This window comes from Papilio polytes, unplaced genomic scaffold, assembly GCF_000836215.1.
Source record: "Papilio polytes unplaced genomic scaffold, Ppol_1.0 DF821956.1, whole genome shotgun sequence".
Classification (NCBI taxonomy): domain Eukaryota; kingdom Metazoa; phylum Arthropoda; class Insecta; order Lepidoptera; family Papilionidae; genus Papilio; species Papilio polytes.
In genome coordinates, this window is record NW_013527248.1 from 1271733 (window position 1) to 1298012 (window position 26280).

The 26280-nt window shown below is 34.6% G+C and overlaps 1 long non-coding RNA gene across 1 annotated transcript in view; it reads right to left on the reverse strand.

Moving 5' to 3' along the window:
- Nucleotides 1-612: 612 nt before the first annotated feature.
- LOC106107635 overlaps nt 613-26280 on the reverse strand; it is a 69732-nt gene continuing 44064 nt past the window's right edge. The window contains exon 2 of the long non-coding RNA XR_001225876.1: nt 613-3525. This is a non-coding gene — a long non-coding RNA (uncharacterized LOC106107635). The remainder of the gene's footprint in view (nt 3526-26280) is intronic.

The following is a 26280-nucleotide window of genomic DNA, read 5'->3' on the forward strand; positions in this document are numbered from 1 at the left end:
CGCTATAACAATTCCATTGACATTTCATGTACCAGTAAAATTTTTTGCAACAGTTTTTCGTAGAACATACTATTAGACAACTTATTTAATTGATACTGTCGCTTTTAACTCAGAGCAATACTTCTCGTCAAGACTTAGGATGCGCGCCAATCTATCCATACCTCTAGTGACATTTGACAGCTGTCAGCTAGGGACGTGACGTTTATGCCGATAATCTAGAGTTGCGCCAATTCTATAGCACGGTACTAATTTTATTCCTAACAATACAAATTAACATATTGATTTAAATCGTATACCAAATAAATAAATCTAACCTACAAATTTGGTTATAAGGTATTAAAGGACAGAATTACTAGATTACATTTCTCTAACGGATTAAAAGATGGCCGCCATGTCACTCGTCCTGTTCGGTATCGATCTATAAAGTTTCTGGCACGAACATAGCGGCAGAATTATTTCTGTGTCGTTCGCAATCCGACATTTTATGACATAACTCCACGTTTCTGCACTCACAACATTTTATTACAGTTATGATACAATAAATTTTCAAAACAACTTACGCATCGATGTTCGTTGTTTCTATTAAGATTATTTCTTGATGTTAATATGATAAATACAGTTAAAGTGATAAATTAAATGTTTTTTATTGTACTTATCTTAAGGCAAACTTCGGCGAGCCCAAACATTGTCTAATTTTTATTGAAGTTGCTTATCATTAGAGATGTCAGCAAACTTTATAACTTGGTATCTAAACAAACTACTTGTACCTAAGCTATCCTAAATAAACCCAACATTAGAGAAATGTCAAAGGAATCATTTGTATCAGAATCATAATTTAAATACGACGCTAACACAGATACAAAATGGCTAAATTGAGAGAGGAATATTAACCATTTTAAATTTATTTTAATCATAAAAAGTTTAATAGAAATATATTCGTAGGATTACACTTATCTCGATAAGTAATAAATAGTTATTATATTTAAAATTTTTAATTCCGTCAATGTAGCCGTGGCTTTAAGTTCAAAGGAACCATAAACACGAAGCGTCCTACTCTCATTTTAGCCCGATTGCTGTCACTGGATCGACTCTTCGCGACAAGAACTCACGATTCGAACATAGTCACGTGAAATAAATAAATATTAAATGTTTAAAAGGCAATTAAACTGCTTTGTGAATTTGTAAATGTCACGATTCACTGTCCCAGTATGATGAACGACTAAATACGATATACCATGAGTTCTCATCAAGAGATGTCAACTTGTACCGTTTTGTCTTTATTTTAACGAGCGCTGGACGTAGATTGATTTTGTAATTTTCAATAAAAGATTAATTTTTAATAACTGCAAAAGAGAGCTTCGTCCAAAAACAAAGATGGCTTCCCAAACAAATAGCTAGCATATATAACAATAAATTTTTAACTTCAATCCATTAATTACTGAAGTAATGTTACAAAAATACATCATTACATTTTTAAAATAAATTTCAAAGTCAACCTAAGTCCGAACGCACCCATAGATAAATGCACCGTAACTCTTAACTTTCCTAACTACGATATACACATACAGTCCAACATTGCACTTGTTTGCAACAATGCGAACGCGATCGCGCACTTGTATCACAACTAAATTATAATTACTCTCTGTGCACTTTGTCCGCCACTTTAACCATTGCACCATCTTATTATTTAGAGATATGGTATATAACGTCCACTAACTGTACGGAAAACGTGTACCCACCAGAGAGCCTTTCTTTGAAAGTATTTTATACACTGAAATACTTTATGTACTTATCTAGCTTTGGCAGGTACGTACAATACATAACCCCAGCCTCGTCTCTTGTTCTAAAGAGATACCTATCGCTAGTACAACCTTAAAAAGATCAATTGTTAAGTCCATATAACCTCAATCACATCCATTACAATTAACAAAGAAAACTTAAATAATCATAAGAATATCTATGACAAAAAATAAATCGTGTCTATGAGTTAACGATAATAAAAAACGTGTTACATTTCTGTTGGAAGATCTACAAAGGAAAATGAACAAATAAATGTAACGTAATACAAAAATAAAGTCACCATAAACAAGCGCACAAAATATGATATAGATTAAACAATTATTTCTCTGTAATTTAAATAATGACAATGAAGCTTTAACATTCAGGAAAAAAACAAAGAAAACAATTTAATAGATTGCACGTATTTTATAGGAAACATAATTAAAACATTTTAACGTAAGCAAAAATGTCTCAAAACTTTAGCCGCGGTTTAAAAAAAAACGCTATTCACCTGCTGTCAAACTATAGATATCTCTTTGAGTACAAAATTGCAATTAACTTGGAATGAACCACAAATAAAATTGAAAACAAATAAGAAAATCATGTAATCAAAAGTAGTTTTTTTTGTTCGCATAGGGAGGTAAACGCGTTCAAGTTTTGTTTTCTGCAACGCAGTATCTATTAGAATTTAAATTCTACACAACAGACAATCTAGTAAAGGTGTGTTAAGGGTAAGCAATTCCGTTCCAGTGGTTTAGCATGAACGGTGTGAACTTATCTGTACAACACAATAAAGATATTAAACTGGCAACATTTTTAATGATCGCGGAAATCTACAATTATAGCAATAGACAATAAAAAAATGACAACCATAAAAAATGCAGTAAAATAAAATAAAAAACGTCTGAAAATATTTGAATAACGACTAGTCTGAATAGAAAAATTAATATCCATAGTTGGAGATATCTAAATCGGTAGTTTCAATGGCTCGGAAACAAGATATTTTTGTGTCGAAGAAATAGTGCTAATACGCGATAGCTTTCCGAAACATTAGGTTTAATGCCCGAGAGGATATCACAGTTGTAAGTTTTAAATAATTCTGCTTTAACCAAAATTAATAAATTCATCATAGTACAGACTTATCGTTAATTAATGTTCATTTCTTAGAAACATTTTATCTCTCAATTTCACATTTTAGAAAACAATTGAGTCCAAATAATAATAGACAATAACAGACAATTCTCAATAATGCTTTGTACAGATAAGTTAACAGGTGACAGGCAGAGTGTGGAGCGCGGGGGGCCGCAAGGGGGCGCGGGGAGATAACGACATCGGACGGAAAATTTCGTTCAACACTTTGCTTCGAGGTACAAAAATATTCTGCGTTATTTTTTAACAATTGAAAATATAATTAATACAAATAAAAAACTTAAATCATTAACAGCTCGCTAGCGACGGATAAAGGCTACCGGCGTATAACACTAAAAATAAATTAAAACATAAAAACTAACGTATAACATAGATTTAAGGGGTCTATAACTGTTTCTTTGCTTGTTTGGGCGAAGTGACAGTTGATATAGAAGCGTAGTGTGTAGTGCAGCTCCCCGCCCCGCAGCCGCCGCCGCCCCCCGCCGGCTCGCCGCCGCTCAGGGCGGGCGCGCGGGCGCGGGCCCGCGCGGCGCCCGCGGTCAGTCGCCCGTCGCCGTCACCGACGTCCAATTCCAAGGGCTGTAGCAGCTTTTTTGGCTGAAAAGAAAGAAAATCATAATGTTACAAACACGTCAACTATATGGCCAGTTGTGTTTTGGGCAATTAGCTACAACATCTATACCCATAGGATAGTGTATTACGAATTACAAACAGCAAGGTTTAATATCGCTGTTCATCGTCCAAATATAGCCATAGCCTTATTAAGTTGTTACATTCATTAGACAGTTTAAAAATAAATAATCGACTGTGAAAAGGTCCGGAGCGAATCAATCAAATAGTTTCCCACATTTGCCGAGTGGCGCGGAGGTGCAATGCGGTTGCCATACGGCCAGTGTCAAGTTTGACCGGTTTTTCAGCGTTGCATCGCATTGTATAGCAACGGATGCGAGCACCGACCAGCCGACACATGCGAACTTGACCTACTTGGAAGTGATGAATTATTTACTCGAGGCATTTCAAGCGCACGCAATGTTCTGCAAACTTTCTTAAAATACAGTAATTATCGAATGGGTGGGGCCTCACTTCACGCGTGCAGCGAGTAGCTACAAATTGATTTACAAATAGAAAATATTAGATGTCAACTATCAACAATTTTTTTAATGTTAAGGTTCAAAAACCCTACAATGTTTTATAACTAATGATTATGTTCATTTTATAGCGGCAGTTAACCATTTAGAACGTAAACATAATTCATAATGTAAGTCCTGATGGATATAAATAACGTTGGCGCGCATTAATGCGGCAACCCTGTGTAGAAGACGAAAGCTGTGGCGTTCTTAACGATTGTTCGCAGTCGATTTGACTTTTAAATGTTGCCATCAATTACTTATCATTGTATCACAAAGGAAGCGTGGCGCGGCTTCAATATGCTTGTCTTAAGGTCAGCATTGTTTTGTCGGACTAATTTATTACAATTGACTATGGTAATGTTTCAAGAATTGATGCTTTAGTTTTCATTACATTGATGTATGAAAGAATGATATGGTAAATTTTGCGAGATTCTGCCCGCTAACACTGTCGCCACACAACAAAGTAATACGAGAACACACTGGCCAGTATTCCACGCGCCGCCTAATGACCATTAAGTGTGCTGTCGTGTAGACAGACTGCTTGCTTCAGTCGTTCAGGGATTCCGAAACTACGGTGCGCGTAAGAAATTTAATAAATTTAAAACAATTACTTAGACCAAATTGATGAATTTCTGATGATGTATTTTCGGCTTTAGTTTAAAGAACAAAAAGGTATTTCTAAAGTTTTATGAATTACCTTAATTGGGCTGCAGTTCTTCGCAAAGGCCGTCAAAGGCCTCTATGCAATACAATCGCACTAAACTTTGGGTACAACTGCTCTTTGCAATGGATAAAATCGGGGCGGGGCCACACAGCGGGCGGACGGTCAGCGAGTCGCGCCAGTTTTTTGTTGAACGTAATTAGTACTGCATTTCTTAATTTGCGATTTATTATTCATTCCCATTAAATTCTTCACAGTCCTTCTGCTTTTTGTTTGTTTGTTGATTTTGTTATCGCGTGAGAAAGGTTAGTTGGAATATCGTTATAAAGTGATTAACTTTAAAAAATATTCTAGATGTGCTAATGATGAGTAGCACTCAGCATTCAAAGTTGAGCGTGGACCCAATCCGGTCAGCATCACAACGATTTATAATCTTTTATTTAGTTAATTATAATTTTTTTCTACTTAGTTTCTACGACATGTTTGTTTTTCTGTTATTATTTCTGAATGTGTTGTGTTTTTAACATTTATTTTTTAGAGAAACAATATGGGAATAGTATTTACTAAAGCAACTACTAACAATATTTGTACAAATTAAAAATCAATATAATAAATGTTGTTATTTCAACTCACGAAAACAATTACTCGTAAATATACGAAGACGTTAATATTGTTTCAGTGAACGTGATTCATTATTTATTTAAATTATTTGTCCTTCATTTGTTCAGGGCTGTGTGTAATTGCCGTGAAAAGAACATGTTTTTGTTCCTATAATGTATCTTCAATTCGAAGACAGATAGTAATTGTACTGAAAACTGACCTCGATGTATGGTTTTTAAGCTACCTACTTCCGTATAATGGGGGGCGCCACTGTAAGTGAGTCTTGTACTATGTTTCTAGTAAAACTGTATGTTTTTTACATATTATACACAAGCTTTCGCTCGCGACTCCGTTCGCGAGAAATTAGTAAAAAACAAAAGTGAGTAGCCTATGTGTTCTTCCAGACTATCCTCTACATCTGTACCAAATTTCACCGATATCCGATCAGCCGTTTAGGCTACAAACTCTAACAAACATCCATCCATCTATCTAAACTTTCGCATTTTTAATATTAGTTAGAAGTTAGATAGTTAGGTTACACTATAAATTGAATTTACTGAAAAAATCGTCTGAAGAGTACAGTATAGTAGCATGTCAACGATATCTGGCACGAAACATGTCGTAAATAGGACACATCTGGTCACGGCCCCTAACGAGTACAGTCGGCGACAATGTCGACATGTTACAAAATACCGTAACACCGTTTAGCACCGGACTGTCCAATAACAATGATTTATCATACTCATTAAACTGTACAGTCGCTTTTATCATTGTTTATGGCGTTTTATATTATTTTACGTACAAAATTAGACATAAAACTGTTGAATTCAACAATTTAGTTAATAAAATATATTCTTTTGTATCTTCTTATTACATTTTAATAATACTAAATCATAGAAGATCTAAAGCTATTCTAGAATATCAGGATATGTCCAATTGCAAAAAAAAATCTTTCAAGAAACAATTTGTATACTTCTGTTATTAATTCCCCTATTCCGTTGTCACGCAATACCAATGAGTTAATTATTACGTTCAGCTTATGTACAAAATACTTATGTATTCAGTATATAAGAGAAGGTGGACGCCGGGATTTCATCCTTTTGTTATGGACTTCCCACTAATTCGGTGGAGCTCGGTCTTTCATTACGCGTACTGCGGGAGACTGGAATAATTTGAAAACGGTACACTGCTCTCCCAAATTTATATGTGTATAGAAGTAGTGACAGTATTCACTGAGCACGCACCAATAAATGAGAAATAGTCAAATTAAATTCCGTACTCATGACGAATTGTTGGTACTTTCATGTAAATTATTTTATCTCTTTCGTATTCCCTTTATATCAGTTATAGAATATATTGTTTCTATAAAAAAAATCACGGAATGTTAAAAATTTTCTTTACCACAAAAGTAACAATAAATCAGAACTTGACAAACATCAAACATCGTCCATGTTGACTATTGATTTTTGATGAAAATAGACAAGAAGTAAGTGAAGGACGAAGCACTTAAATAAATAATGATTAACGCTGGTTATAAAGAGATCGATAGAGTATACTAACGATATACGATATACTAGAACGAGATGGATGTATTGCGTGAAAGGTAGCATGATCAAGAAGGGAATAATGACTAAGATGACGGATGATAGAGTTACGTGCAGGACAAAAACCTGTTGCGCCGCGCCATTACGGGAGTGTGATAAGGAGGAAGATGATGATGAAGTCCATTTTTCAACAAATATATGAAATAATTAAACCGCTCTGCTAATTAAAAGTATCGGCAAAAGAAATCGTCACATTCTTTAAACATTAAATTTATATAAGTAAAGTCGATACCAACTAACTTTCGCCCGAGACACTGTCCGCGTGGAATTAAAAATAAACAAAAAGTGAGCAGTCTATATGCTTCCAGACTACCCTCTATATCGCCACCACCAAATTTTCGCATTTATAATATTAGTATGAATATGATTGCTAAGTAAATTACAAAGTGGCTGGTATTTACCTCCATGCATTCATAGATAACAGACAAGATTTGAGGAATGGATTAAGATAAAGAATAGAGAGGTTACGTATAAGTTATGCAGACATTTAATAACAGACCCTCCGCACCTTTTAGACATTTAAATCTCATCGCAATTGATATTTGTTGTCGACGCACCTATTTTAAAATGAACGAAACATTTTACGTACCGTTTAAAATGAACGGATACAATACACTATTGACATTTGCACCAAACACTACTGATAGGTACAGTTGCCTTCTTTCGCGATGTTGCAGACAGAAAAATACCATCATCAACTTGCCCTTATCCCTTATGGAGAGTCGGCACAGTATTTGCTGCTCTTCCATACATTTTTATCATCCGTCATATCCGAATCCATTCCTTTCTTAAGCATATCCTCTTTCACATAATCCATCCATACTTTCTCCGGGCTTCCTCTTCCTTTGTAGCCTTCATTCATTTTTTACAGAAAAAATACCAACTGCAACTAATTTAAAATTCGCATCGCTTCAAGGAAACGATAGAAGCTATCGGTGTTTTTATTAATATAAAACGTAAACATGTCATAACATGTACCGATTATCGGACGTTAGAATTACAGCTTTTCCGCTTTTAAGCGGAACACTGCAAACGACGCCGACTGTACTATGAGTTGATTATGGCATTAAGTAAAATGCCACTGCACGATATTCTACAAACTAACCGACGGTCGTTAACCCTGCATTGTTTTGTAATTGAATAAATAAAGTTAAATTATTGTTATTTTACCATTAATTAAATTGTTTTCTCATCGAATATAAATAAAATAAGCATAATAAATATTTACTTCGATTAATATTTTATTGTTTTTTTTTTAAATCACTTTACTAAAAGTGTTCGATTTATTTATAACAAGTTACATAATTAGTTTTGTCCCTATAGAACTTTTACTCGACAACTGAAGTAAAAAATATTCATTAAAATAGTGCCAAGTAATGCTGGATTTAATTTGAATAAAATCAATCAATTATTAACCACAATTGCAGTATTTAAGTTAAATGTCAACGTTTATGTTGTCAGATGAACTTAGGATATATCCATTATTTTACACATAAAGACCGCACACTTAATTAAACTATGGAACAACTGTTTAGTCTGACTTTGATTGCTATGAGCTTATATGATGCACACATTAGTCGATTTTTAGTTGTGTAACTAAACAGTTGAAACAATCGACAATCGCATAACTGTCGTGCGATAGTTTGGTCAAAGCCGCGCACGCTTTTACGGTAACTTGTTTGACAACCTTTAGCTAAGTCAAGTTTAAAGTCTGACAGATTGTAATTTACGGAAAATATATTTCTACAAATTGTGTTTAATTTCAAATGAAGATAATAGGTCTTAGAAAACATAATGATTGTGTATAGAAGCTATCAATTTTGTATGAAAACTGCCAGACCAATAACCAAGTGAAACTGTCAAAACAAACGGTGTACAGCTTCGTTGTTTAAGAGGTAATTCAGTATATTTTCAATAACACTAAGGAGTCCCTTAGTGACAATTAAACTGTGCTAGACGAAGCACACGTTTATTAATTTGGCTTCGGCGTGTCTCACGGTTGCCGGTTGCCGCACTCTCATGTCAATTGGCGGCAATTGTATACCGCCTGGGGTCAGCCGGGTTGCCAGCTGCGGTATCTAGGTAGCCTAATGTCAATCGAACTCGATTGCCGATTGCCTTTTGTTATTCCGTGGGATAGAACCGGGCTTCAACAATATTATTTATAGTTTATTTCTATCGTAATAGATTTTTAATTGAAGTTTTATTTAATTTTTATAATAATTAAATAGATTCAAAATTTCTGTGAACTTCATACTTTTGTTAAAAGATATCAAATGAGATATAGTTTTTGTACGTATTGAAATAACTCAAAAACTACTGGGCGGATTTTAAAAAATCTTTCACCGTTAGAAAGATAAAATATCTGAGAGTTACATAGGCTATGTTTTTTATTATTTTTTAATTTCACGGGGATGAAGTCGCGTCCAACAGCTAGTCATAAACATGTTTTAATTTTTAAAAGCTGAAATGTTATATGTTAGTTCATACAAAAAATCTTTATGTTACTTTTTCGATATATAAATTCAATCCATATGAAAAGGCAGCTTACTCGCCTGAGCTTTCAGCTTTGAATACTGTCAAAGTTTCGCAACAGCCGGCTACGTAAAATCCCCACTGAAAGGTCGAATGAGCGAAAAAAAAATTAATCCCATGCAAAAATATTCGGAATTTTTTTCAACGGATTCTCTCGAACAGTAGGAAAAAAATATTGGGGAGATTTTTCCTCTATTCCCGGAGTGTTCGCGAAAGTACGAAGGTTGTTGGGGGAAGGGGGACGAGTAGGGTGTGCGTCGCTTTTGCCCGGCTATACCCGGGTGTATCCGGGTGAGCCCGGTTCGCCCGGGTCGAGCCGGGTGTGAGTAGTTGAGCTATAACTCGGTAGCGTATGTTTGCGTCGTTTCGTGACGTTTTATGCTTTACTGCTTGGGATATCTGTTTCGGACGGTCCATTTGAGGGTTGCGTGCACTTTTGTTCGCTGAAAATGATGTTTGTCGGACTTTGATAGGCTATGTCTGCTTACAATTTGATACTTCGATCTTCTATAAAATTCAGTAATAAAGTTCAGTTTTCGTACATTTTACTAGAATTCTCATGACCTTCATGTTAATATCGTCATCTCAACATTCCCAATGACAACTCAAAGCCAACTCCAAGTTAGAAGTGACTAGGCCAAAGACAACCATGTTGTATAGCTGGACTTCATACGCATCTTTGAATTTCTTTTCTGATATGTGTAGGTTGTATCAAGATGGTTTTCTTCACCGGTAAATTGTCAGGTATTCAAACTCAGGACATGTAGATTATAAGACTAGTGCTAAGTCCCAGAGCTACCGAATTATAACAAAATGTAAATCTTCGAGTAAGATGTTTAATGCACTATCAGAATACTAAAACGACAATCATGTAACAGCGTCTGAAATAACAAATATCATTTAACATTATAAGCAGCGATTAAGAAGGAAGTGTTTAAGATTCGTTCCAGTATTCATCTATAAACTCTTACAGCCTTACAAACAAACGCGGTATAAAGTTAAACTTAGGAATAGCAAAGCAAATATTAGTACAAATTTTGCTTATACTCAGTTTATTTCTAAGTTTAAATTATACCGCGTTTATTTGTAAAACTGTAAGTTTGATACCTTGGTAACATGACATCGCTGGATAACCCCTCCGTTAGTTTCCACTGGTTATATCTAAATCGTAACACGAGTTATTTTGCTTGGTTGTCATTTTTTACGGAGTCGATACATCATCGTTACTGTCAGTTGCGACGTGGCAGTTTTCTGACCGAAATGTGCTTAAGGGTCATTGTACTTTCTAAATATTACTGTTAGAATACGTGAGATATATCTTAATTAAGCTAAAATATAGCTTTTGTAAATCTTTGTATTAAAATGTAGGGAAACATATGTTTTTTAACAATGTTCTAGCTCAAAGTTATATCAATGGTTTTTAGAGACACGGTTTTAAGAATGCAAGTTGCCTTAATGAACGAACTCAGAAAGTTAAGAAGAAACAGCTGATAGTTCTGTATAGTTCGACTAACATTTATGACCCGTGGGCAAAAGTGGAACCTAATTATAATACCTTTTAAACATAAGTTAATATTTAAAATGCGCGAAAAGATTGTCATTGGATAAAACTGTTTTATTATGTCTTGTCTTGTTTTCAATGTTTTGAGTATTTCTTTTACAGATTTTCTAACATACGTGTACCTAAAATATTCTTCCACCGGGCCAGATAAGTTTGTCGTATTGTACACTGAATAACCAAAAATTACGTCATACCATTGGAATGACGTAATATGTGTCACTAAGGATTTATTTGTGAAGTGTTTGGTAAACACGAGGAAAGGTGACATTTCCTATATTTACAGCTACAAGAATACGCCCACGCAGCTCTCAAAGCTCTGCTACAAACACGATATGACAGTTTACGTAAATACGAAAATGTTATATTTCCTTCAAGACGTAGACGTATCTAAGAATTTGTAAGTTATTTGTAAATATAATTTTTATAGTATTTCTTAGAACTTTTTATCATATAAGCAGTAATAAAAGTGACTTCGAGCGTGTACTAAAATGTCGCCGAAGTCTTTCAAAATACTTTAAAGTAAAAATTCTGTTTTTTTTCTTTTTCATCTTGTTGATTATAAAAACACTAACTGTTCCCGTGCGGCTTCACCCGCGTGAAATTATGAAAATTTTATTTTCAATAGGAAATGTCAAAATGACTTGACATTACAAACCTTGGTAATCTTGCATCCTTGATGTTGGCAGCAACTTATGCTCTCTTTCCCACATTATGGTTTTTATTCAAAATATTTACCCCTTAAGTTTAATGGCGTTAAAATATATAGCTTAAAGCGTGACGTAAGTATAGGGATTTTCATTAAAGAAAGAATTATTCAAAAATATACTGTAATTGCTGACATCTTAGGCAACAAAGAAGTGTATGTTTACGCTTTATTATAATAGTATAGAAAAGTATAGATAAATATAATTACACTGTAGAGTAGCAATGGCCATATAATTAAAGACACATTTACTCATCCGTATCAAAATTTAATATCGTAGGTACGCGTTTTCCCCATCGAGAGACTGGAAATTAATTTCGGAAATTAAGGTAATATCGTTTTATTTCAGAACGAAACAAAATAATCTCGAGATATAATCGTCGTTGACGTATTTAAGGGTGTTATAATAAATAATTCATCGCGTTTAACTCGAGGAGATATAATGAGGCCCGACGGTTCAGTGGGGCGCGTGTGGGGGTGAAATGAATTTGAATATCAGATTTAATATTTATCAAGGATTTATTCCATCTCAAGGTCATTAATAAGGGTCAAAATACACGGTCAACGTACGTAACAAAGAGGCTAATTGACTAATGTTGACAACGTTCAGATGTTGACGACTGCCTAATTTTAGTCCCTTTCCCTTTCCACCCTTTTCTTAAGAGGAAAGGATGGGAAGGAAAAGTGGATTTGATGGTGGAGGAGACGCATAGGAAAGGGAAATTATCCCCTTTATGGTGCGTCTCCTCCTCCGTCAATGAAGGGTAGACAACGCATCTGAAATTGCGGATGTTTATGGGCAGCGGTCGCTTTCCATTTCAGTGGATTCAGGTGGCCGCTTGCTCGCTTGCCACCTTATATTATATAAAAAAAAGTATTACGTGTGTGTCAATCTTTAGAGCATCTCTAATATGTACGGTAAGCTACAAATACTCTTAAAAACCTCATAAAACCTTTACTAAAAGTAGAAATAACACTTTAAGGAGCAAACAGAATAACATTATTGCTTTTTACTCGTAACATAAACGCGCTGAAAGTCACATAAAACTTGTAATTACGGCACAATTGCGTAATTCATTAAAATGGGTCATTATAAGAATATTACGTAACATACAAAAGATTTCTTTATGCAACCGCGGAGGGCAACGCACCCTCTGTGTGAGCACGTGTTCTGTTACAAGCGACACCTCGTGCCAAAACAATTAACTAAGAGCGCCAGAGTAACGCTCCGACTTCTAATACATTAGGCAAACGTGTCTCCTTTAATGTTATTCTTTAAATGTTCGACGAATCCTTCATAAAAGGTAGTAACTAAGTTTTTTAACATTATATTTGTGCTTCTTAAACTCTTAACAAGATTTCTATTATCGCTTTGTATTCCTAAAATCAAATAACAATTAAACCAAATATTATCAAAATATGATTTTTAGAGAAAACTCATTTTAGTGAGTATTCCCAATGATTTAGAAGTATTACAATGACAAAACTGTTTATAAATGAGACATAAAAAGCTGCAAAAAATACAAAAGTCATTTTGCGCAAAAAATAAGTTACGACCGTATGCGTAGGAACCGTAGATATTATCTGTGATTCTACACGCAGCATTTTAGGTACCATTCACTCAGTAACCTACATCATAATTTCTATTTTATGCTATAAAAAATTAAGTTTAAAATGCAATACCGGCATGAGTTAGATAACGGAATGCATGCGGGTGACTGAAATGGAAAAAAAGTAATGAAAAAGGTCGGGGAATATGTTAACGATGTGAAAGTAAAAAGTATTCGCTTTTGTGCTGAAAATTTTTGTTCGTTATTTTTTTATATTAAATTACTTTTATTCAAGCTATATATTTTTTAGAATAAAATTTTTACAGTTACGTAGCAATTTTTTATTCGCATCGGAGTTAGATAAACAAAAATAAAATATTCCTTCCTTTTAATAGCATTACTTAGGATTTTTTTATTTAAGCATTTATTGAATAAAGTTTTTTCTGTCAAGAAAAAACACTAAAGTACAAATATAAGCCTGCTTCGAATAAAAAAGAAAACATACAAGGTAAATTTCCGAGAAAAAATTATCTTCGTATATTTTCCTTCGCAAATCCTATCGGTTACCTAGGCAATAAATCAGCTCGAAATCGGCTCAAACATCTAAATACAACAATAGTAAAAAGTCGAACACGCACGGGGTGGTAACCCCCCACCCTCTGCTAACGAGGGGTGGCCGTCCCAGCAACCCCCGCCTCCAGTGCGTGTCGCTAAGGGCGCGTTTATATTAACAAGGATACTTGTGGTTTGAGAAATCTAGGCTAAACTGATTTTAAGTGTATGGTGTCTTGTAACCAATGTTTTTCGATGTAAAATACGTATTTAAAAATAATACCATCATCAGGCCAGTAGTAAGTAATCTACTAACTTTAACTTGTACATATCTACTAAAATTCGCAATAAAATATTACCGTAATATTTGCATCTAGTGTAGATTATGTATGCCACTTTATTGTAATCAAACTCGACCGGATATAGGCTTCCTTTGTGCTTTTTTTTGTGACTGAATGGCCACTGAAGACGCATTTACAGATTCTCCGGGCTTGAGGTGGCCGAGCGCAAATGACGCTTGATAAACCTCGAAGGAAATAGGCGTCGCAACAATTTTGATCTGTCATAAATATGTTAAACCTTTATGGACATAGAAAAAAATACAGGCGAGTGGAGAACCTTCTCCTTTTTTGCAAGTTAAGAGCAGACGCACACCTTTGACTAGACTATCACAAAACTGTTGTGCGATTGTCGATTGTTTCGCAGCCAATTCAACTGTTTAGTTGCACAACTAAAAATCGAGTAGTGTGATCAGCACAATCTAATATAGGAATCGAGGCGCGACTAAACAGTTGTACGATAGTTTAGTCAAAGGTGTGCGCAAGATCTTATTCTGATTGCATATCAGTCAACGAGTACAGCTAGGAATTGTATAATATTTTTCAAAGCGCTCGGATATTTTCCACGTTTCAAACGAAGCAAATAAAAAATAAAATGCAATTTGAATATATTAATATTCTTCAGCTCGTTAAAAGTTTCCAGTTGTGAATAAATTAATGGTTTTTATTTCGCATTTCGACAAACGATATTAAAGCCAATCAAGCGGCCATATTGAAAATTTTTTGACAATTACAATTTTTAACGAAGCATAACGTCAAATATTAAGTGTGAAAAGTAGTTAGATATAGGTAATAAAGTGAAAAATCATTGAATGAATCATCTTACTAATCATACTAATATTATAAATGCGAAAGTTTAGATGTGTGGATGTATAGTTAGTAAATTAAACGGCTGAAAGGATTTCAATGAAATTTGGCATAGATGTAGAGGATAGTCTGGAAGAACACATAGGCTACTTACTTTAGTCTTTTTTTAATTCCATGCGGACAAATTCGCGGGCTATAGCTAGTAATCATTAAAGCACAATTATCTTGGTTTATTTCTATTCAAATATCAACTTTAAACACTGATTACTTAACGGCTATTGCCGCACTTCTTCCTAATCTCCAGTCCTATTGATAACAAAGTAATAAGGAAGACATAGGTGTAGTTGGCTTGTGTGTTAGAGGATTTGCATAAGAGTGGAGTAAATTCAGATAGCTAAGAGAGATGTATGGAAGTGTACATGCTTCTTTTTAAGAGGGGCAATGCGTTACGCATTCCAGCTGCCTTGGGGAAGAAATACAAGGTATGTGGGACTCTCTCCACATCCCTGCCCAAAGCATATTGTAGCGACCTCTACAGAGAAAAGGGAAATCTGATTGTTAAAGTTTAACTATGATTTTAGGTTTAAAACTAGTATTAGATGTGGAACTACTAAACCTTGTTGTCCAGATAACGTTAAAACAATTTGAAAGCGCCGACGGGCGGTAATTCGATTCGTCCATTAGCACAGGACAGGCGGTGTTAATGCGATTACAGCGCGTCGCAGCCGCGGGTGTGCGCTTACCTAATTACAAACGCTAGTGACTGAAAATACCTTTTCTATCTTAAAGAGGATAAATATCTTGTAGATAACTTGGAAGTTGAATTACAAAGAAACATTTTCTCTGAATTAGATATCTAACATCTACGCAGATTTGTTTAATTCATCTTTAACTAAATACATATACTAGGCCCTCTAAGAGACAATTTAACAACTCTCAGTGAAGAAGTAAGATCTGATTCATTCCATTTTTTATTAATTTAAAAATAATCCGAGCACAACATACATTATCTTGACATAGGACTATATACAGGATCGTTCAATAATAATAACAAAGATCTCGTGTCACTGCATCCAGAGAGCAAGGCAAAGACGGTAACCTGATAATGCTGGGGGAGGGGGTTGTTTAACCTCACCATCTACTGACAAGACTAGTATGTACTCATACTAATGACATAATAGGAAGCGGAAATAAGAAAGTAACATAAATATAAATAGTTACAAATGGTGAAAGAGGATATGTAAGAAAGAAATGAGTTAAGTTAGAACGATTATAACGATGGGTGGAAAAACAATGAATGGACGATAAATTGCATTGATACCCAAGTTTTATACAATGTCAATATACTCTTCTAGAAGCACTTGTACAGGTCAAATTAGTTAACACGTTAAATGATGCCGTGTCGCCGGTGTATTGAATGTGTAAAAATGGTACTGGCATTTAATGTGTTAAGGACACGATGACCTCCCAATCTGCTAAGACAATAAACGAAGTAATATTTAACACTGCGGTGGCCCTTGACATAAATTACAACTAAAGATGTGAATGTTATCCAAATGTAATATTTACTTACTAAATCTTAATAAAATTGTAAATAGGATGCCAAAATAAATGTCGTTCCTGAACCGTCAACCAGGAAGTATAATTAAACCAATAACTGAAATAAAAATTAAATTTTAAATTGATAACAACGCCATCTATCGAAACAAGTGTTTAGATTATTTAGCTAAAAATTTTTGAAATACAAATTACATTTTCAACCTTATTTCAATTTATATTACAAGTTACATAACTACTAAATATCGAGCCTCGTATACAAGATGGTGTAGAATCAAGCCTTAATTGCTTGGTATTGTCTGGATGTATACGTCCTCCGAGAGACATGTCACGTGTAGGTAGAATATTAGATCGGGATAATGGAACCCCCGGAATTACGTGCAGTACGTGCTCACTGACATAAACATACCTACGTGTAAATTTTCATATAATCTTACTAATATTATAAATATGAAAGTTTAGAGGGATGGATGTTTGTTTATATGGTGCGCACACTACACGATTATTAGTTGTGCAACTAAACAGTTAAATTGGCTACAAAACAATCGTGCGATGGTTCGTTCTGTTAATATTCCCCCAGGGCAACGTACGGTTGTCAACATTGCTTAATGTAAACACGAATAACTTATTATTGGTAAGCATAATGCTATTTACATAACGGCTATCGAATAACAGCGATGTTTACACTTATCACTTATGCATTTGATAAGTACTTGAAGGGCAAACGATTATTAACACAATCAACAACACATCAGTAAAGAGTAATAATGTCCGGTTTCCTAGCTACATTTATCCATTCGTTATATTAGTATTTCGATTCGATAACATCATGAAATGTGTTTCCGAACTACATAGTTAACACATTTACTGCGGCAAGTAAAATTATAATTCTTCAACTGGTGCGGCGGGCCAAAATGCGCCCCCACTGATGTTTCCGCCAGTGCATGGCAGGTCTTTCTAGACCCACAAGCACTAGGATAGATTAAATTGCTTTAACTTTGTGGAAACAATGTACACATTTTATGAAATGTAATGTATACACCTAAGATAATCTTTTCGCACTAGCGAGAGGGACATAGTTTTCTTCGTCCACACCTCCTTAAGTATCGCGTCAGGCTTATATCGGCCTGTTATGCAGTAAACGTGTTAGCTTGAAATTTACCTCGTTGAAACTTAAGCCAACCTAACCCTGATGAATCACTAGGCAATAATAAAATAAATGGAAATTGAAGCCTAGTATAAAGTATAACAATCTTCACTGTGCGTTAACATCTTCATTTGAGAGGTAAAAATTTAATGCGTGAAACGGATATTTTATTCCCCTTTATAAAGAAATTAATTTAAAAATTGTATCATCTATTTAGCAGGAAAATAAAACGAAATAGTTCATTTTGTATTTCATTTTAGTTTCCAATACAAAATGTTTTATAAATGTTTCGCTAAACGTAAATACGCGGTCGAACACTTTGGGAATGTAATTTTCTTTTTGAAACTATACATGCAAAAATATTCAACGTGCAGTTTTTGAGAATGTATGCAAATTGGGATTTTTAATACAAGTACTCGATACGTTAGGGTTGTATAAAATAAATGTTATTTTTAGATAAGGAAGGAAAGAAATAAAACAATTACATCAAAGAATCTTTTTTCATTTCTATTTACTGTGAAACATTAGGGTTTTCAAACAAACAAAAATCTACTACACTAAAACTCAAAAGGCTGAATGAAAAATACCACAGTCCCGTATGCAAATACCACTAGGGAAGCTAACATTTGAGATACAATTCGTATTTCAAATGTCAAAACGTCGAAAAACAAATCAGCCCCACCCCTAGCGTCGCCCGGGGCGTACACACACGGAAACTAATATTAATGACGTCATGTCATGTCAAAAAATTCTCCCGGCACATACCCATCGCAAATTAATCCGGACGAGTTTATGGGTCACGGAGCGTCGAAGTAAACACGACCCTAACACAAACGCAATTAGAGTTACATTCCCTTGCGGCGTGTAACGTATATGACATTACTATAGGAAGAGCCGGCTGTGATCGATAAGGGATTCTATCTGGAATGGATGTTCTGTGTACGGTCGGCGACAGCTGTTGTGCAGCGTTCGACTCACAGTACCCAGTGGTGTGTGTTATCTGTTTTCGACAGGGTACCTACATGTAGGAATCTAGTAAACCTAAGGCCTAACTGATGACGTAATTGTACAGTGTTCTGCAACTGTCTAAAAATAATTATTTTACATTAAACTTTTCATTTACTTAAGTTTGAAAATTCAACAATATGGCGACAGTCGGCCACATTTAGAGCCCGCACACATCTTTGACTAAAGTATCGCACAACTGTTTAGTCGCTTGATTCTTATATTGAGGTACGAACACCACTCGATTTTTAATTGTGCAACGAAACAGTCTAAATAATCAACAATTGCATAACAGTTATGCAATAAGTCAAATTAAATTTCTCTTTTAATTATCAATGCTTTATAACATTTTCTTGCATTAAAACGAAAACATGGAGGTTACAAATTCTCTTCGCATTTGCAATTTCAATACGTTCTGTGGAATTGTCTGTGCATTTTATTGAGAAATACTTAACGTTACATTCACTACAAACAGCAGCTTTATTGCATTCCATGTACGTATTAGAACATAACCTCACATATTTGACTCAAATAATTCTTTAACAAAGCTAATATTGTTCAATTGATTCATTTATTATCCTTGAGTTCTGTTTACTTAAAAGCGTACTCACAATTAATAAGTATTCCCTTAGGTCTTAGTGTTTTTTTTTCATACTAAACTAATATTCTCTAAGTTAAAACCTTAGTTTATCTATGCTACTCGTACTATTTATATGTATTGAAATAACTCAAAACTATGGGGCCGATTTTAAAAATTCTTTCCCTATTAGTAAGATAGGTTTTTATTATTTTTTTAACTTTATGCGGGCGAAGTCGCGAGTAACAGCTAGTTTATTATATAAGAGAATCTCTTAGCGCTCTATTGACGATTAAGTACAGCAATAACAAGGTCCTTTTTATTACATAAGGTGGCAAACGAGCTAGCGGCCACCTGAATCCGCCAAAATGGTGAAGCGACCGCTGCCCATAGACATCCGCAATTGCAGATGCGTTGCCTACCCTTGTTCGACGGAGAAAGAGACCCACATAAAGAGGATATTTCCCCTTCCTAGGCATCTCCTCCACCGTCAAATCCACTTCCCCTTCCCATCCTCTCCTAATAAGAAAAGGGTAGTAAAGAGAAAGGGACTTAAATTAGGCCTTCGGCACCACACTCATCATACGAAACACGGAATTGCTTCCATTTCCTTCAGTTACTATAGGCGAGTCTTTGTACGACAAATTAGAACTAATCTGATGAATGATGAATGATGAATGATGAATGGAACGAATTGAATTGAAAATTCTAAAAAAATAGTTAATGTGAAGTCAAACTTCCTAAAATTCTTAATATAACAGTTTCACCATTAACCTAGAAAGTGTCGGAACTTTTTTAAGTATAAAGCTAAGCTAAAAGCACTTAATAAGTTATGAGCCAACTTGAGCGTTTCAAGTAGCGAATAAATGGCCGTTTCGCGACACGAATATAATGTTGGTTTTTCACTTGACCCTAAAAAGATACTTTTAAAATGATTTTAAATTGTTTACTGAAAATGAGTGGGAATTTAATTAATTATTCAATTTAAATTTGAATTCTTTTTTATGATAAAAAGTAAAAAAAATAAGCCCTTTTCTTTTCCTTGAAGATTTTATTGATTTGTTAATAACGGAATATACTAAACTAAACTACCGCACAACTGTTTAGTCCCTCTTTGATTCCGAAGTTATATGGAGGTGCACACACTACTCGATTTTTAGCTGTGCAACTGAACAGTTGAATTGGCCTGAAACAATCGACAATCGCAAAACAGTGTGCAATTTTTTAGTTAAAGGTTCGTCTGAACATTGATAACAAGCATTCAATAAAGATATAACAGTGGTAGGGCCCGCTTTAACATCTTCGCACGAATGGGTCGGCTCGCCCGTGTAATACCACGACCACACAGAAAACAGGCGTGAAGTGGAAGCAATTCAAACAGATGAGTGTGGTGCCGGAGGCCTAATTTTAGTCCCATTCCCTCTCCACCCTTTTCTTAAGAGAAAAGGATGGGAAGGAGTGGATTTAACGATGGAGGAGATGCATAGGAAGGGAAAATGTCCTCTTTATGTCCGTGTCCTCCTCTGTCAATCAAGGGTAGGCAACGCATCTGCAATTGCGGATGTTTATGGGCAGCGGTTGCTCTTCATTTCGGTGGATTCAGGTGGCCGCTTGCTCGTTGACCACCTTATATTATAAAAAAAAAAGATTTCACATCTCAAAAAAAAAAGGTTACGAATATCTACCATTTAACGTAAAACCTTGTTGACTCTAAATACGTTAAGGGAATCCATATAATAATATTATTTAATATAACTTAAGGCTTTTGTAAATCGGATTAACAGTAAATAACAATAGTCTGAGTGCAAATCTTATTCAGCAGAACTATAAGCGTTTATTTATTGTTTTCTATGAACTTGTAGGTAACCCGTTTTACGTATACGATAAAAATATGTCAGATAATAATAAGTATCTGTGTTAGTAGATTTATTAAAACGTTTAATGCGGCAAGTAAAATCATAAATCTTCATCTGGTGCGACGGGCCAAAATGCGCCCCCAATGATATTTTCACCAGAACGTGGCAGGTCTTTTTAGACCCACCAGCACTAGGATAGATTAAATTGCTATAACTTTGTGAATACATAATGTATACACCTGAGATAATCGTTTCGCAGTAACGAAAGGGACATAGTTTTTTTTGGACACACCAGCTTACGTACCGCGTCAGGCCGATATCGGCCTGTTACGCAGTGGACAGTTAAAACACTGTTGTTACTAACAAACTCACAAATGTACAAATAAAAAAGTTTACCGCGAATTTCCACTACCAAATAAAATAAATATCAGCCATCACTTACATCCTGTTTGAAAAAAGGTAGATAGCAATAGGTTTGTTGACTTAAAACAATGATGTTGGCGACATTAGATTAGCTATAAAAATATAACATGTTACGTTAGCTAGGCTCTTCTAGATATACATACTCGTATGTATAAGTATACATGTAGATAGAATTAACAGCATTGTCTGAACGAGCATTAAGCGCGTTACCGGAAACGGAAACTGTTTGTAATGCAGATGCCTTATCTAAGCCCACGGCATTTTGTGAGATGTACCGGCTGGCGTACATGGTAAGAGTGGTAGCGGACGGAACCATGCATGTCACAAGCGGTAGCGGGCAAAGCTGTATTTCTAGCTGGTATATCGTTAGGTAATAGTAGGGATAACAAATAAAATCTCAAAATGTTTATAAAAGCGTACACACTAAAATTTAATTAAAAAAAAAATCATGTATACAATTATAATAAAGCGTAAACACACACTTCTTTGTTGACTAAGATGTCAGCAATCACAGCATATTTTCGAATTACACTTTTTTTTTAATAAAAAGCCCTACACTTATGTCACGCTTTAGGCTATATATTTTCACGCTGTTAAACTTAGGGGTAAATATTTTGGAAGAAAACCTTAAAGTGGGAAAGAGACCGTAAGTTGTTGCCAACATCAAGGAAGCAAGGTTGGCATGGTTTGACATCATGTAATATCATTTTGACATTTGCTATTGATAATTTGACAAATGTAAACAATAAAATGATTTTTTTATAATTTTATGCGGATGAACTCGCATGTGAACAGCTAGTTATATATATGAGGACAGTCTGATATTTTCTCAAGGTACCAAGTAAAAAGACACTTAATTTGATTGTGGTTTGTTTCAATTCGAAATCTGATGTAATTTGTTAAGACTATTGAAGATTATGAACTCATTTTCAACTTGTTTACTGTTTCTTTTTGTTGTGGATGGTGTTATAATTGAAAATTTTAAATTTCATTTAACCCGTATACTATAGATCCCAGTTCAATTAACCCAGTTGTGTGGATAGCGCGGAAACTGATCCCCAGTCTGTAAGCAAAGCCGCGGCGTTACCACACTTTGATCCCTATCGGGAGCGGTTGGATCTCGCGTTGGTCGCTCCCGCGGGATCTATACCCGAGATCCCGGATTGAAGGGTTCAGTTATTCATTGAATTGGATACATTTGTTATTTTAGTGGATATCGGTTATTGGATAGTTTAATGGACACAATGGAAACGTTTTATAACACGTTTTATTTTGAAAGTCTTTACAGGTTTTGAATTCAAATATGGTTATGAAATTATTGTAATTTTGCTGTAAAGGCACTGTTAAATCTGAATGCACGTACACACCTATTAACTGTACAGTTAATTTTTTTTCCTACATATTTAACTTTTAACTGTACATTTCGACTGTTCAGTTAAAATTGCGTGTTTAGGTTAAGTTAGACATTCATTTCAAATAATCTGAAGATTGTTATTGAATTTTATTGTTAGGCTTTAGTCCCTTTTCCTACGCACTCTTTTTCTCATGAGAATAGGATGGAAAGGAAACGTGGATTTGACGGTGAAGAGAACGCATAGAAAGAGGAAATATCCTCTTTACGTGCGTCTCCTCCTTTGTCTATTGAGGGTAGCATCCGCTATTGCGAATGTCTATGGGCAGCGGTGGTTTCGCCATTTCAGTGTATTCAGGTGGACGCTTGCTCGTTTGCCACCTTGTAATATAAAAAAAAGCTTTTAAATCAGTTCCAGATACCAAAGCAGAACTTGCGAGGACTATCCTTTAGGCATGGCTAAGTAAAAATAACTATTACTTAAAAGTGTGTAGGACTAATTAACAAAAAGAATGTAAATCTTTATCTACTCAGATTTAATACTAAAGTACAACTTATAAGATAATTAATTAACGTTTCTTACATAGCAAATGTAGAATAATTACGCTGCCTACATCCATCTTAATTTCGTAAGTCTGTAAATGTTAAATTTATAAAGAATGATGTTCCCTACGGTTCACAAATAAAAACATTATCTTTCGTTGCTTAAATTAATATTAATAACATCTCGCAATTAATCTCGAGGCTATCTGTAATAACGGTAAAGTTTTGTGTTGTTTTTTTTGTCATCGGTACAATATCGACTATCGATTTTTAAGCCCAATAAGATATAACTGTTTTGTTAATTTTAAGATTATCGATTTTTATGTTTTTTAAGAGAAGAGGCGAACGATTTTATACAATTTGGCGCTGCTTTTATAACTAATACAAGTAATATCAAAAGGTGTGTTTAAATGAAGGAGGAATATACTGCCATTTTCAAACAATCACCTATCTATTTACATCTCTATGTAGGAAAAAGACTTTGACCTTGACATCGATAGGAGGCGTTAGTGAGCTTTAAATTTAATTTATGTTCAACGGCTTTGATATACTTTCATATATGTATATCTTAAAGGTTTCCCAGCAATATTAAAGTATTCGTTATGTTTTTGGGGTCGATAATTTCATGAAATGAGTATCCAAACTACGTAACCTGACTTCGTTCAAATTCAGTTCAAACACTAATGGTTATAAATTCGAAAGTGTAGATGGATGGATGGACGGATGGATAGATGGATCAATGTTTGTTAGAGTTTGTAGCCTAAACGGATGAACGGATCTCAATGAAATTTGGCATAGACGTAGAGAATAGTCTGGAGGAACACATAGGCTACTCACTTTTGTTTTTTTTTTTACTTCCACGCGTACGAAGTTATGATATAAATGGAAACTTCAGTAACCCAGCGTGAACGGGTGTACATCTTTGATTAAGCTAACGCACAATGGTTGTCCGATTGTCGATTGTTTCGCAGCTAAATTCAACTGTTTTGTTGCCGAAAATCGAGTAGTGTGCGCACCTCCATATAAGCTTATAGGAATCAAAGCGAGACTAAACAGTCGTGCGATATTTTAGTCAAAGGTGTGCACGCTCTTAATGTTTGTTGAACCTTCACCCGTGTATCGTGTATAATAGTTTTACTGTTAATTGCATTTATATTATTACTATATTATTAGACACGTCCACGAAAAGCAATCAACTTTAAATAATCAAATAAACTAGTAAATGTTGATTGGCATCCGTTTTAATGCATTTTACAATAAACAATGCAGTGAAACAAGTCATTTGATAATAAATCAAGCTCCTAACCTACAGCGCTAAGCAGATATAATGATTACAAATCAGATGTCATCATTTTGTGATACTTTTTTCATGAAAAATATTTGGAAGTACACTTTTTTATGTATTTGTATGTAATACACTTTATTTCTTTTAGAATATGAAGTTATTAGCAAAGTAATCTATACAAGTCTTCTATCTAATATAATAAAGCGTAAACACAATACTTTGTGGTGTAGGATGTCAGCAATCACAGCATATTTTTAAATAATACTTTTATAAAAAGCAGTACTTTTACGACACGCTTTAGCCTATGTATTTCAACGCTATTACCTTAGGATGTAAATGTAATGGAAAAATCCTACATGCGGGAAAGGGACCATAAACTACAAGCTGCGAACATTATGGAAGCATGGTTATTATGGTAACGGTAATTTTGGAATTGAGAATAAGACAAATGTAAACAATAAAATAAAGTTTTTATAATTCCATGCAGATGACGCCAGATGTTAACAGCTAGTAGACTATACAAGTGTTATTTGTGAGATTTCAATAAAATTATATGTTATATTAAACACAATATTTACTGCTATAAACATAACTAAGTAAAGTTGCGATTGATTTATTAGACTTTATAAAAATTTCACATAACTCGTGTTAAAAACGTGTTAGTTTTGTGCAATTTACTTCTCGCATTGAAAGCTCGGGGGCGCAGTTGTCGCGGCAACTTACATATTTATGTTGCAAGTTGCAACTCCCCCCACACCCCGGCAACGCCCAGACGTAGGTTCAACGTAACTCGCCAAGGCTGTTGCTATGGCGCGGACGCAGAACGCAAACTGCATACCCACAATAGCCGTTAAATACTGATATTATGTGGCCTTTGACCACAAATTTGTGGCTGTAATGATTTTAAATGCTTACACTTTCGTTATATACTACTTTAGTACATTATGAAGGTCTAAAATTAAGGCAAGATAAGACAAAAATAGGTTTTTCTATTTGTAGAATACAATGGTTTTACTTATTCGTAATGTCAAATATGACTATGCGTAGGCTTTATGGTTCACTTTAAAAACAATGCTTAGAAACTCACTGATCTCTAGTAATAGATAGGTGTTTAGAAATGACAGCGTTTGTTTCGTTCCGATACGCCTGGCGATGTTAATGACAATTCTATCTCTGTTAATTCCAATTTTAAATACCGTAATCGCAACCAACAGCGACAAGATGAAAATCAAATAGGCGCGAAATATCACGTTTTAAACATCCATTTATAGAAGTGTTAAAAACTTATCTAAACATTAAGAAATATTTCAGACACATAAGTAAATAACATAAAGTCCAAGTACCAACATAACAATAAATAACACATAACTAAATAAGAATAAATGAAAAACAATTTTGTTGATGAAATTCGATTTGATGCGGTCGATGTTATGCAAAAACAATGCATCCTAAGAAAAAGTAAAACGGTAAGGTAAAAATGGATTGAGATATAGCTATTTTCGTCGAAAGTACACACGAGTCTATAGTGTTATGTACATGTATACATCAAACTAAAATTAATTCCTCA